The sequence below is a fragment of the Equus caballus genome, chromosome 3, assembly GCF_041296265.1.
Source record: "Equus caballus isolate H_3958 breed thoroughbred chromosome 3, TB-T2T, whole genome shotgun sequence".
In the NCBI taxonomy this organism is placed as follows: Eukaryota; Metazoa; Chordata; class Mammalia; order Perissodactyla; family Equidae; genus Equus; species Equus caballus.
Window position 1 is genome coordinate 104,513,116 of NC_091686.1, and position 14,289 is coordinate 104,527,404.

Consider the following 14,289-nt stretch of genomic DNA (forward strand, 5'->3'; position numbering starts at 1 on the left):
AGAGAAGAATATCCTGCCAGAAAGCAAAATGGCTTCCTAAATAGTTTCATTTCAGGGATATCAAAAAGGACACTTCAAGTCCTGTGCCCTCCCTTCCCCCAGAAAACCTCTCTCGCTGTCTGACCTATAGAATTACTGATTCATCTGTTTAACTTAAGACTTTATCTTCTGGTGAAATACAAATGCCTCTGGAAAGGTCACACATTAAACATTATCAGTCACTTTTACCTTTGTTGAGATGAATATTTTTTTCACTTTGACCCTGCTTTATTTCATAAAGGATTTGAAGCTGCTTACTGGGAATGGGTTGAGCAAATGCATTTCTGAGATCAGATTTGGTAAAACCCCATAGGGGCCAGGTGAGAACATGAGAAGGAGGGTGCCACCAACAAGAAAAGCTCTATGTAAATTGCAAAGTGCTGTAAAAATATTAGAGATTGGTATTAATAACAGGGGAAGCTGGATGGTTAAAGACCAACCTTGCTCATTTCCAATGACTCAGTCTGCTACTTCAACTGGTCAAATTATTCTTCATTCTTCTTATGGAACTTAATGTTCCTTGTCTAATTCTTTGGACACTTTGTTAGAAAAAGAAATCCTTCATAATATGCTGTTTACCTTGCTCATGTTGCTTTCCAATTTCCTGAATGGCATAAAATTCTGTTAGGCACTTTGCTGTCTGGGACCACTATTTGCACAGTCTCATGATCTGCCCTATTTCCTGGAAAAGCAAAGATCTTTTCTCTGTTTTTGCATAAATAGGTGTCTATTAAGCTCAGGAAGGAAAAAAATGGCTAATTTCAAATGGTTCTCTCAATGTGGCCAGAGCTGATTGTAGGAAAGTGGATTGTTCTGCCATAAAACAGCAAAGAAAAATCATAGCCTGTTTTCAAAAGAACAAATTTAGTCAAGCACAAAAACTCAAGAAACTTCTAAATTGTACTGTACAGCTTATATTTTGTTTAGGTCACAAAGCTAGCATAACCTTGATAAAGAAAAAGAAAAAGAAAACTTTAAACCCTGAGAATTAGACTGAAAATATCTCACCTTACTGAAGACACCAGCCCAAGAAGGAGATCTCCTACTGAGTTAGAGAGCCAGAATGAGAAGCAGACCTCTTGAGGTGGCCTTTTGGACCCAGCCAGTAGAAACTAATCTTGAACAAGTAATTAAAATATTCTGTTAAGAAACCGTTTTACCATTATGTTACTATTGGCTTGAATTTTCAGTCTCGAAAACAGGATTGTGGAATCAATATTGAAAGTTCTATTTGTATGCATTTATCTTATGAAAATAAAATTAAAGTCTCAGTGTTATTTAGTATAAGGATTGTGCATATTTGGTCTATGTGTTCTCTGGCCACGTTGCACCCTCAGCGTGAGAGGTGTCCCGGGGGAAGGGTTTCAAGAAGGGCTGACCATGGGAGACTTGGGCATTTCACTTTCAGTGGTTTTGGACACATGGACTTGAGCTGGGGGAAGTGGATCTACAAATTGTGTGCTCATGTTTCAACTAAATCAACCCTCACAAATGGGCCAATGACAACAATGACAACAAAAAGATACCTTTAAAGAAATCATAGACAAACCACATGGTATTAATAATGTTAAGGACACACACAAAATGGCAAAGCTGTTATTTTTTGACTCACTAGTACAAACCTTTGTCAACCACATGATAATGTAGAACATTATAAAAAACAACGATATGACTAGAAGTTGGCCATCTTCCTCGAAAATATCAATGTCTATTTGAAATATAGGTTAACATCCGCTCTTATAAATGATGACCCTCACCTTAAATGTATCTTGTCGTTTGTATATAGTTATTGGTAGTCTTGAGGCATCACAATGTGCAAGACCCTTAAAAATCAAGCAGGCAAGGAGGACTCTGGAAAGATGGCAGAGTAGGAAGCACCAGGAATCTGTGACTCGCTCAGACAACAATTACTCCAGCAGAATCTGTCTGATGAAAGTATTTTGGAACTGTGGCATCTATTGAAGTCTTGCAACTTCCAGGGGAGTACTTGCATGGTAAATTTCAGTCAGTTTCAGCTCTTAGCTCAGCGGCCCCTACTCATTACCCACTCTGGGCAGGCAGCTGTGCACGTGTTCCTGCAGCTGCTTGCATGCAGCTTGTAGGAGCCAGGGTGGGCAATAAGGACCATGTTCTCCAAAGACTAGGGATCTGTATTCTGATTCTGATTGCTGCTTCTGATGACAAAGGTGCAGACACAGAGGTAGTCACTATTGTTGCTCCTCCCTCTATTGTTGCAAGCCGTCTCCCTCTGTAGCTGAAGTGACTTCCAGGGAATTTAAAGAACTAGAGCCTTTGTTTTCTCTCTCTCTTTCTCTCTTTCTCCTCTTTTTGGGAGCCAGACATTAAAGACTAGGACATTCAAAAGCAGCCACATACATGGGGAAAATTAGAAAGTCACCATGCACGCCCAGGGAAAGGCGTATGCTTAGAAAAGACCTAAAAAGGCCTCAAATTTACACCTCAGGCTGATCCTTGGCACAGACGCAGCCTACAGCAATCAAAACAAAACAAAACCCAGCAAAACCTAGGGAAGGGGAAGAATCTGATTCCCAGAGTTACCACATTATGTAATTCCAATGTCCAGTTTTCAACAAAAAATCACAAGACATACACAGGAATAGGAAAATATTGTCCATTCAAAGGAAAAAACAAAAAACAAAAAAAAACTGTTTCCAAGAAAGACCTGATGACAGACCTATTATACAAAGACTTTAAAATGATTGTCTTAAAGATGTTCAAAGACTAAAGACAGACATGGAGAAAGTCAAAAAAATGATGTATGAACAAAATGTAAATACCAAAAAAGGGACAGAAAACCAAAAAAGAAATTCTGAAGCTATAAAGTAAAATAACTGAAATAAAAAATTCACTAGAGGGATTCAAAGACAACTTTGAGCAGGCAGAAGAAAGAAATAGCCAACTTGAAGATAGGACAATGGAAATTATCATATCTATAGTATATAAAGAAAAAAGATATTAAGAAAGGGAACAGAGCCTAAGGGAACTACGGGACACCATCAAGGAGAAGAGAGAAAAAAGAGGCAGGGAGATTTTTTTGAAGAAACAACAGCCAAAAACTTCCCAAATATGATGAAAGACATGAATAAAAACATCCCAGAAACACAGGAAACTTCAAGCAGGATGAACCCAAAGAGATCCAGACTGAGACACATTATAATCAAACTGTTGAAAGACAAAGAAAGAATCTTGAAAGTAGAAAGAGAAGTAAGTTGTCACATGCAAGGGATTCTCAATAAGATTATCAGCAAATGTCTCATCAGAAACGTTGGAAGCCAGAAGGCAGTGGGCTGGTATACTTAAAATACTAAAAGAAAAAAACCCTGTCAATCAAGAATCCTATATCTGGCAAAACTGCCCTTCAGAAGCAAAGGAGACCTTAAGACATTCCCAGATAAACAAAAGCTGAGGGAGTTCATTATCTCTAGACCTTCCCTGCAAGAAATGTTAAAGGGAGTCTTGCTAGTTGAAAGGAAAGGACACGAGACAGTAACTCAAAGTTGTAAGAAGAAATAAAGATTGCAGTAAAGGTAAATACATGGGTAAGTATAAAAGCTAGTGTTATTATAACTTTGGTTTGTAACTCCGTATTTTATTTTCTATATAACTTAAGAGACCAATTCATTCAAAAGGCCCAATTATTAGTTCAAGTTTTTGGAAACACAATGTACAAAGATGTAATTTTGTGACATCAACAACTGAAAGTGGTGGGGATGGAGTTGTAAAGAAGCAGAGTTTTTGTATGTTATTGAAGTTAAGCTGGCATAAATTCAAATTACAGTGTTATAACCTTAGGATGTTAAATGTAACCCCCATGGTAACCACAAAGAAAATAGCTACAGAATATATACACAATAAGAAATGAGAAGGGAATTAAAACATTTCACTACAAAAATCAACTAAACATGAAAAATCAAATAAACATGGGTATGCAGGAAGTGAGGGAGTGTACAGTCCAGTGATTTAATAAACATTCATATTGTTGTCCAACTGTCACCACCATTACATCCAGAGCTCTTTTCCTCTTGCAGACTGAAACTCTACACCCTCTAAACAATATCTCCTCATCTGCCCTGAGCTAACATCCGTGCCCGTCTTCTCCTATTTTATGTGGGACGCCTGCCACAGCATGGCTTGACAAGCAGTGCGTAGGTCCACACCCGGGATCCAAACTGGCAAACCCCAGGCCACCGAAGCAGAACGTGGGAACTTAACCGCTGCGCCACTGGGTTGGCAGCAGTTAGCTCAGGGCTAATCTTCCTCAAAAAAAAAAAAATTAAAATCGCATGCTACCACTCTAGTACTTTAAAACATTTCATTAAATTGAATGATAAATATTTAGAATGCTCATATGAGATGTCTTACAACTGAAACGAAACAAGCCACACACCACTAGTGGAAACATTTTTCCTCCCATGGTGGTGAAAATGGCTGAGACAATACATTGAAAACAATATGGCTACAAACAAATACACATTCATCTGTCAGAAAATATTTTGGAAGATGTACAAAAAAATAAAATCGCTGGGGGCCAGCCCCGTGGCCAAGTGGTTGTTAACTTCTTGTGTTCTACTTTGCGGCCCAGGGTTTCACCGGTTCGGATCCTGGGCACGGACCTGGCACTGCTCATCAAGCCATGCTGAGGTGGCGTCCCACATAGCACAACCAACTAGAATATACAAGTGTGTACAGGGGGGCTTTGGGGAGGAGACGACAAAAAAGAAAAAAAGAAGATTGGCAATAGATGTTAGCTCAGGTGCTAATCTTTAATAAATAAATAAATAAATAAACAAAAATAAAACTGCTGCAAAATTAAGTAAATTTGTATTAGTACAAGTGAAGTGGTTTGGGAAGTGTGCTATTCTGTCGGAGGAAAACACATACGTGGCCAGCATGCTTCACTTGACAGAGTTTTCTGGGTTCTGTTTCCCTAAAGAACAGAGGAGGACTACTTTTGTGTGTGCGTGAGAATCTCTAAGGAAAGGCATCCAGGAGAAGAATTCAATAGTGAATTCAATAAGGAATGATTTCCACTTAAAAAAAGAAAAAAAAAAAAGGATGTTTGAGTTAAAAGCTGTGTTAGTGTAACTCCTGATGAAGCGGGAGCTCTGATGGGAGTAAACAAAACATATTCTGGGGAAAGATGACAAAGATACCACTGCCTGTGGTGGGGTTTGTATGATAGGTTTTAGTGAGATGAAAAGTGACTACAAAAATCTTGGAAACCTGTGGTGAACTGAATCATTGGCCTCAATTCTTCATTCTCCTGCTAGAAAATTACACTTCAATACCCTTGACATGGACTCATGGTGGGCAGCGTGTTCTTTCCACCCTTGACTTTGGACTTAGCGTATGACTCATTTTGGCCAATGGGATGTCAGAGCCTGTTGCATGAGCAGAGGTTTAAAATGAGCCATTCCCTGCTCACTTGCTGTAGCCAGGAGAAGAATATGCCCTGAGTTGCTGCTGCCTGTCAGCCTGGAATGAGATGCATGGAACAGCCCAGAGGCAAGGCACGTCCGTCACCCACAGCCAGAAGCAGAGTCTCCCCAGACCTGTGAGCAAGAAATAATGCTTATGCCACAGGCCACTGAGGTCCTGTGGTTGTTTATGACACAGCATCATTGCAGCTACAGTAGATTAATAAGGTGTCCCACAGACAATGCAGTTATCTCAAAGTAAAATCACTGTCAAGCTTAAAGATGATACTAATTTTTCTTTACAAAAAACATGTTATGAATCTGCTGACCTTTTCTGTGATAAGTAAATGTCACTAGAATGCTATCTAGTAGATATTTTTGAAACAAATAAATATGTTTAATCTATCCCTTCAAGGTAAACGTGATTTTTAATGATGATGAAAAAAAAGTCATTGCTTTTAAAAATATATTTATGCTATGGAGGGATCAGTTTAGAAACTGGTGTTGAGAGTTTTCACAATTATTTCATGTTGGTGCTCCAAACAACTTATGTTTGTAACTTTATGTTTGTTGATTTATGTTATTTATGTAAAAGCAGCCATATCTGCACACTTGAAAAACGTGGAAACTGAATTTTCTACTGCTTAAAAATCTTCTATTGAGCTTAATATCAGTGTATTTTACTGCGTATCACCCAACATCAAGGAAAGTTTTCTCCTTTTTCTTTTTTTAGAGCTTCAGTGCATGGTTGCGTATCCTAGCTGTTGGTTTAGTTCTCTGTGTGAGCCGCCACACTGTGACCACTGACAGACGGGTGGTGTGGTTCCCTGACCGGGAAACGAACCCGGGCTGTGGGGGTGAGAGTGCCGAATCTTAACCACTAGACCAGGGCTGGCTAGGAAAATTTTTTTCTAAGCAAATAATTTCAATAGATTTTAAACCCATTTGTTAAAAATATAGATACAGGATATTGTACAGTTGGTTCACAAAACAAATGACTGACATCAGGAAAGATTAAACTTACCAACTGAATTTCAATATCAGCCCTTGCATAATTGACGGGTAGGAATGAAAAATGAGCATCACAAGGCAGATACACTATTTCCAGTCAGATCTACGTATCTTTCTGAGGTATCTTTTTTCAGCTGTGATAGACACAAAATCAAGTATCAAAATAAGCTGAAATTAGAACCAGACCTTTGAATTGCTATTATATAAAACCTTAAATCAAGGTTTTCAAAAATAGTGAAGCATATTCAATCATTTTGCTGCCACTAAAAATACTATTATTACTATTAATAATATGTAGCAATGGAAATAAATAATATTTTGCGTGAAAATTCATGTATAAATAAACTGTTTTATTTTTATATCATTTTACATGTCCGTTTTGCCCTATTTTATAATGTAATAATGATACATGTAAGCAATTTATGAATAAGTAAACATACTTGTATCCAAAGTAAACCCTCAAAAATATTTTACCACTAGGAATGGCACAATCAGAAGTTTCAAGACCACTCACCTAAAAGATGTTCATTTTTCTCAGTCTGTGGGCTCACACCTATGCTCTTCCTCTCCGGCATGTTTAGCTCCTCTTGGTGCCACTTGCTTTCTACTCAAGCATGCACACTTCCATCCTGCCTTGAAATCAAACACACAAGAGCATCATCGTTTCATCCTGTAACCTCCTCTAGCTGAGATTCTGTTTCTCTCCTTTTTATTGCCAAATTTCTGGACTAAGTGGGCATCAGTGATGCCTCTGTTGCTTCAATAATTGCCCCTCCATTGCTTCTTTTTGTCCTGACCACCACCCCCAGCACACACATACACATACAGACCCAGTTTGTAAGACCCTACAAATGTGACTTCATGCCTAGGAAACTGGTGGCTTGTGCCAATTCTAAAAATCTTTCCTTGGTCCTTGACCTCCTTGTACCCAATCAACTTTATTGCCCTTCCATGTTACTTTTAAAAACTATATTCAGATAAAATCTTTTGCCCTCATTCTGCATTATTGTGGGAAATCCACTGTCTCGTCAAATATAAGCTGAAGTTTACTGAGTGAGAGACGCTCGTCACCTCCGCCAAGGTGGTTGTACCAGGCTGCTCTGTTAGGTACCTCTTGCCATCTTGTCACTCTTGCCCACCTGTGGACACAGCCTCCTCTTTCATTCCCCATGGCCTTGCTAACACAAGTTACTGTGAGAAATTATCACAGAGGGAAAATATATATATATCAGTCGTAAGTCAAATCCACAAATCCTAAAATTCACTGACTGTGCCCTTTCATGGGGAGCAGAGGTAGAACCGGGACTGAGGGAACATCCAATATTGGCTGTCTACCTCCTTAGCTCTAGGTGAGTCGCCATATTGCAGAGGGTCCACTCCTCGATCAGATCGGATACCTCCCTCTCACCTCTCTCTCTCTCCCAAGTTCCACATCCCTATCTCCAGCTCCATGCAGAGGAAGCGAAACTTCCCAAAGTCTCGTACAATCTCCGCCCCCAGGGAAGGCCTTGCTTTCACCTTATCACGTAAACAATTTAGTTCAGTGGTTCTCAATCCAGGCTACACACTAGAGTCACCCGGGGAGCTTTTTAAAGTTCCAGCGCTTGGACCGTGCCTGCAGAGATTCTGATTCACCCGTTCTGAACTGCAGTCAGGGCGAGGTTGTGTCGTAAAAGCGCCCACGTGGTTTAACGCGCAGCCGGAGTAAAGAAGTCCCAGGTGCTCCGCTCCCTGTTTCAGCTTCTCAATTCCGCTGTAAGCGTTGGCATTCTCTTTCGCATAGCTACAGACCTAATCACTCCCTTCTCACCAGAAGTGAATGACCTTTACCACTTGTGACATTTAACAAAATGAATAACAAGCGAATCTTTGAAATTATTCATTTTCCTTAAAGGCTGCAAAGACCCCAGACAAAAATCTTGGCTGGGCGCAAGGCGACGTGCTCAGGCTTTTTCTAAGTGGGAGAGCTTTCCCTAACCCATGCGGAGACCAATCCCAATTTGGGTCAAGAGGGGTTGTGGTGATGAGTTGAGTCTCATCTCTCTTCTAAAACGAAACTAGAGTTCTTGTTTTTTTAAATTTTTACCCTTTTGTGATTCGCTGTGGCAAACACTGCCATCTCTCCATTTTCATTGAAACTTTATCTTATTTTGGCTAGAGAGATGCTTGATAAGCCAAATCTCCATCCTCTGGCTCGTCTCTGTTTGGTTGATCATCCGCCTCTTCCTCCTCCTACTCAGTTGAATTTGGGCTCTCCCCAAGCCTCAGTCCTTGGCTCTCAGCTTTGCTTTCTCTTCACACTTCCTCGAACAGGTTATTCATGATGATGTCGTCAGCAATTACATCCATCCTTTGTTCTAAGTATTGTGTGCTACGCTGGGTTTACAATGGAGAGCTTAAATCAACATGGCCCCTACTTCATAGGGTTTACCCTCTAGTGGGAGGACACCCACCTATTCAAAAAAGGCACACAAGCAAATGTATAAATGCAAGTTGCCATAAGGAAAGGGACAGAACTCTATAAGAGCTATAACAAAAGGATGTGCCTAGTTTTAGAGGTTAGGGAAACTGACATTTGAGCTGTAATCTAAAGGAAGAGAGGGTGAAATCAGCGTGTGCAGTGGCCTGGGGCCTCCCCAACTCATTTGGGAACTCTTTAAAGAGACATTGGGTCTCAAACTTTTGCTGTACCCAACCTTCAGCGTCGAACTTCAGAAGTTCAATAAATATGTATTGATATAAGACTTATTCCAAATAGCAAAACATTTCTGAGGTGACTGTCTGTTGTTTTTGCCCACTCAGCCCATCCCCTCCAAGTAGAGGAATGCATCTTGCTCCTCCAATCAAGTGACACCTCTCTCCTACACCCTTCCTGGTCCCTCAGCCACTCCTCTGTGGAAGGCACAGTCTCCCATTCCCCTGGCCATGGAGAATGGTGCAAGGGTGAGAAAGCAACGAGGGTGGGCCAAACGTGGCCTTTCGCTAGGATTTTTGCATTTGGAGTTGAAGGGACAAAGAGATAAAAAAAATATGACACTGGAGCTGCTGATGGAGAGAGTTCATCTTCAACAGGTGAGAATAAACAGAGACCAGAAAATGTGACAGACAGATGACGTAGAGTCCTGGAGCACCGGGGTCCAGTTGCAACTCCGGATGCCCCTGGACCTGCCAGGATTTCCACAAGACTTGTTTTCATCTTTGAACTATCCGTTATAGGATACACAATTAACTTCAGTCAATCTGAGTTAAAATTCCACCCCTTACCACTGACGGAGTCCTGACAAGCTGGCTCAACCCCAATGCACAAACAGATTTTAGGGGGGTCTAATTTGTTTTTAATTAATATGAAAATTGGTGGTCATTGTTGATTATAAATAAAATCAAAGGATGTAGCCCTGGAACTACAGATATGAAAAAGAGGTGGATGCAACTGTTATGATGCTCACAGTCAAGAGGGGAAACGCTCGACAAATAGTTATAAAACAGCATGACAAGAGCACTGACAGAATACATACAGGAGACAATAATCCTACTACTGCATTAGAATTCCAATTTCATCTTGTCATTTAAAATTTATGGAAAATTGATATTGAAATGGCATTTGTCCCTGTCCTGTGACTACCCCCAGGAGTGTAGCGGACAAATTATTTTAAAATGCAATGCAGTTTTTAAAATATTACAATTAACCTTTCCTATTCTATGGTACGCCTATTTTCAAGTTTAAGTCAAGCAGCCAGTCCCATGCCTTTTTCTGTTGCAAAGTCAGAAATCATTGTAGAGCAGGAGGGTTTAGGAAACATCGTTTCAACCCTCCCCTCCTCTGCCAGGAATAGACTGGCTTGTGTGCTTTCTTCACATAGTTCTCTTAAAAAGGATCCAGCGAGTCCCAGCTACTATCCTTCTACAGTGCAAGGTCCAGCGTGAGCTGCACTAAGATGCCAAGTGTCCATCTGTCCTGTGTACAGTCAACTCTTTCACAACCTGGGTCACTGTCATTCATTTTCCCAAAAAACTGTCCCACTTGTTCCTTTTGAAGTTTATTTTTATTCTTGATGGATCATTTTTCTCTTTATTTACCAAATAAAGGTGACTTTGAATCATTTATTTTCCCCAATGTGTTAACAACCAGGCTCCGTGGAGTAATCAACAAGCAATATAAACAAGCTTTAAAATGTTTTCATTCACGTAATGAGAACTAAATCATTTCGACCTCTGTCTCACAGGGTACCAATCAGCGGGATTCTCCAGGGTGACTTTCAGCCACCTGTCAGTCTACTTGTGCCACATCTTCCTGATTTAATGAGGAAAATCATTATCATCATCAGATTTTTATAAACTGCCTGAAGCAGTGCTGGGGGGAGAGAGAGTGACATCCAGAATACCCAAACTTGAACAGCCCACGTAGGTAGCTAGAAATAAAACAGAGGATAATATATTTAACTTCCTCTTAGGGGTGGGAGTCAACTTTGAGTATATTAGCTCCGAGAAATTACTCCAACCAGATCCACTTCTAGGCACTGGGGATTTATGACTGAGTAATAGAAACCTTCTGCCTTCATGGATTTACAATTTAGTGGGAGGCGACAGACAAAAAAATAAACATATGAGTTGTATATATGACATTAGGTGGTTATTGGTCATTTTGAAGAAAATAAAACCAGGTGATAGGGTAGAGAACAATGAGAGGGGAGGTGAGGGGATTGTGTTATTTTAGAAATAATGGTCAAGAAGACCATTTTTATAAAGTGATATTTGAGCAAAGTTGCTAATGGAGTGAGATATCTGGCCATGCAGATATCTGTAGGAACACTTCTCAGGCAGAGGACAGCAAGTGCAAAGGCCCTTAGGCAGGAGCGGCTTGACATATTGAAGGAACAGTAAAGAGACCAGTATGGCTAGAGCATGGGGCAGGAGAGGGGAGAAGGAAGGAGGAGGAGATGAAGTCAGAGAGTTGGTGGGGTGGGGTGTGGGTGCCTGGATCATGTAGGGTCTTGTAGGACATGGAAGGGCTTTGGATCTTGTTCTGAGTGAGCCAGGAAGTCACTAGAGGGCAATGGCAGAAAGCCCATTTAGGAGGCTTTTGCAGTATTACAGTTGAAAGACAACGGTAGCTTAGACTCTGGGTAGTGCTTGAAGTAGAAAGAAATGGTCAGACTGTGGGTAGTTTTGGAGATAGAACTGATGAGATTTACTGATGGATTAGATATGGAGGAAAAGAGAAAGCAAGGAATGAAGGGTGGTTCAAAGGGTTTTGGCCTGAGCAACTGGGAGAATGAGCCACCATTTACTGCGTTGAACAAGGAACAAGTTTGAGACTGGGGGTGGGATGGGGTGGAGAATCAAGAGTTTGGTTTCACCAGTTCAGGCAGGGCCAGGATCAGAGTGAAGCAAAGTGTGGCACTTGCCTTGGGCAGAAAATATAAGGGGCATCAAAAAACTTAGTAATCAAGATAAATTTTAATAAATATTTTTTTAAAATCAAAGTTAATGCAAAAAATTGATGTTGAACAAAATATCAAAATTTTAAATAAAGATAGGCTGTTGATCTTTGTTGTTTTATGACGCTGCATTATTATGCAACAGGAGAAATCATTTCCATCAGCTGGTGGTTCCTGATGGCACCTCCTGCCCCCCTTAATGAGGGCTGGCAATGGCATTTGAACAGATCAGGCAACACAAGGATTTACATATAGTCTTTTTTTTTTTTTTTAAGGATTGGCTCTTGAGCTAACATCTGTTGCCAATCTTCTTTTACTTTTTTCTCTTCTTCTTCTCCCCAGAGCTCCCCAGGATGTAGTTGTATATTCTAGTTGTGAGTGCCTCGGGTTGTGGTATGTGGGATGCTGCTTCAGCATGGCCTGATGAGTGCCATGTTCACGCCCAGATCCAAACTGGTGAAACCCTGGGCCACTGAGGTGGAGCACACGAACTTAATCACTTGGCCACGGGACTAGCCCCCTTTTCTTTTTTTTGGTGAGGAAGTTTAGCCCTGAGTTAACTTCTGTTGCCAATTTTCCTCTTTTTGCCTGAGGAAGACTGGTTGAGCTAACATCTGTGCCAATCTTCCTCTATTTTGTATGTGGGACACTGCCACAGCGTGGCTTGATGAGCAGTGTGTAGGTCCATTCCCAGGATCCAAACCCACAAACCCTGGGCTGCCAAAGGAGAGCATGCAAACTTAACCAATATGCCGCTGGGCTGGCCCCATAGTCATTTTTTTTAAATGTAGAACTTTTCTTGCCTTTTCCCACTTGGTTCAAAATGCTGGAGTACATTCTGATGAGTGTATTTCAGGGCTGTTGTGTTTTCTTTTGCCTTAGGCTCCAATTTGCTCAGCATGGTACTGCATCCCAGCGGAAATGTTGAGTCTGGACATAGAGTCTGGAGTACAGGGGAAAAGTTGGAGTAGGAGATACACAGGAGCATGGGCACATAAACATGGCATTTAAACCATGCACTGGTCGAAGTCAGAGGAAAAGCATGAAGACAGAGGAGATAAGAGATCTGAGTAAACCCTTCATTTAGGGGTGAGACATGAGGAAGTGAGGGGAGACCAGCAAAGGTGACTAAAAGGAGCAGCCAGGAGAGGACTCGAGAGAGTGATGTCGCAGAGATCAAGAAACAAGAGCATTTTAAGGAGGGAGTATAAAACTATACAGAAATACTATTTTTTTGTCTATAAGATTGGCAAAGATTTTTATAAGTTTTACTAAACCTCTAGCGGGTTGAATGGTGGCTCCCCAAAAAGATATTTCCACGTCCCAATCCCTGAAGCCTGTGAATGGGATCTTATTTGGGAAAAGGATCTTTGCAGATATAATTAGGTTAAGAATCTTGAGATGAGGAGATCAACGTGAATTATCCAGGTGGGCCCTAAATCCAGTGACAAGTGTCCTTATGAGAGTGAGGTAGAGGGACATAACACAGCCAGGAGAGGATGAGGCCATGTGAAGATGGAGACAGAGACTGGAGTGATGCAGCCACAAGCCAAGGAAGCCAGAGAATGCCTGGAGCCAGCAGAAGCTGGAAGAAGAAAGGCACCCCCACTCCCACCCCCACCCCCAGAGCCTCTGGAGGGAGCACAGCCATGTGGATGCCTTGATTTTAGACTTCTGGCCTCTAGAACTGTGAGAGAATAAGTTTCTTTTGTTTTAAGGCACCAAGTTTGTGGTAATTTGTCACAGCAGCTTCAGAAAACTAATATAAAACTCTATGATTGAGGGTGTGGGGACCGCAGTTCACTCACACATTATCGACGGGCAGTAAGCTGGAGAGCAACTTTTATGGAAGGCAATTTGGTAATTTCAAACACACACATCATCTGAACCAGCAATTCCAATTTCAGGAATTTATCATCTAGCTATACTCACATGCCTATAAAATTATGTATGTGCGAGGTTATTCATTGAAGTTTTGTTTGTAGCAATAAACCGGAAACAATCTAAGTGTGTTGACCTTTGTGTTAAATGAGCTTGATTCTATACAATAAAATCTAATTTTCTTTTTTCTCTCAGTGTGGGGCTAGCTCTTTTCTGTCAGTGGATGAAATCACAAGCTGTTCTCTTTTTTTTCTTTTTCCCCAGACACTTCATAAAAATGCCTTTGGTAATTTTAATTACAAGTCTGGCCTTATGGTATTAGCCTAAATATCCAGTCTAGAGTAAATTTGAAATTGTCATTTTCTTATCCTATTTAAGGGCATTCCCTTCCCCCAACCACACGTCAGAAGTCTGTGATGGGGGAGGGGACATGCCTGGCTGCTGCTTGTTTTCCTTCCTGGCTCCTCTCCTCCCTGAGTCAG

At 40.9% G+C, this 14,289-nt stretch overlaps 1 long non-coding RNA gene across 1 annotated transcript; it reads right to left on the minus strand.

Annotated features, from left to right (window-relative positions):
- Positions 1–6,499: 6,499 nt before the first annotated feature.
- LOC138923493 (uncharacterized) lies at positions 6,500–8,130 on the minus strand. Its single transcript, XR_011437157.1, has 3 exons — positions 8,007–8,130; positions 7,003–7,121; positions 6,500–6,622 (listed from the first exon to the last, which is right to left on the minus strand). It is a non-coding gene; the product is annotated as an uncharacterized lncRNA (long non-coding RNA).
- Positions 8,131–14,289: the final 6,159 nt, after the last annotated feature.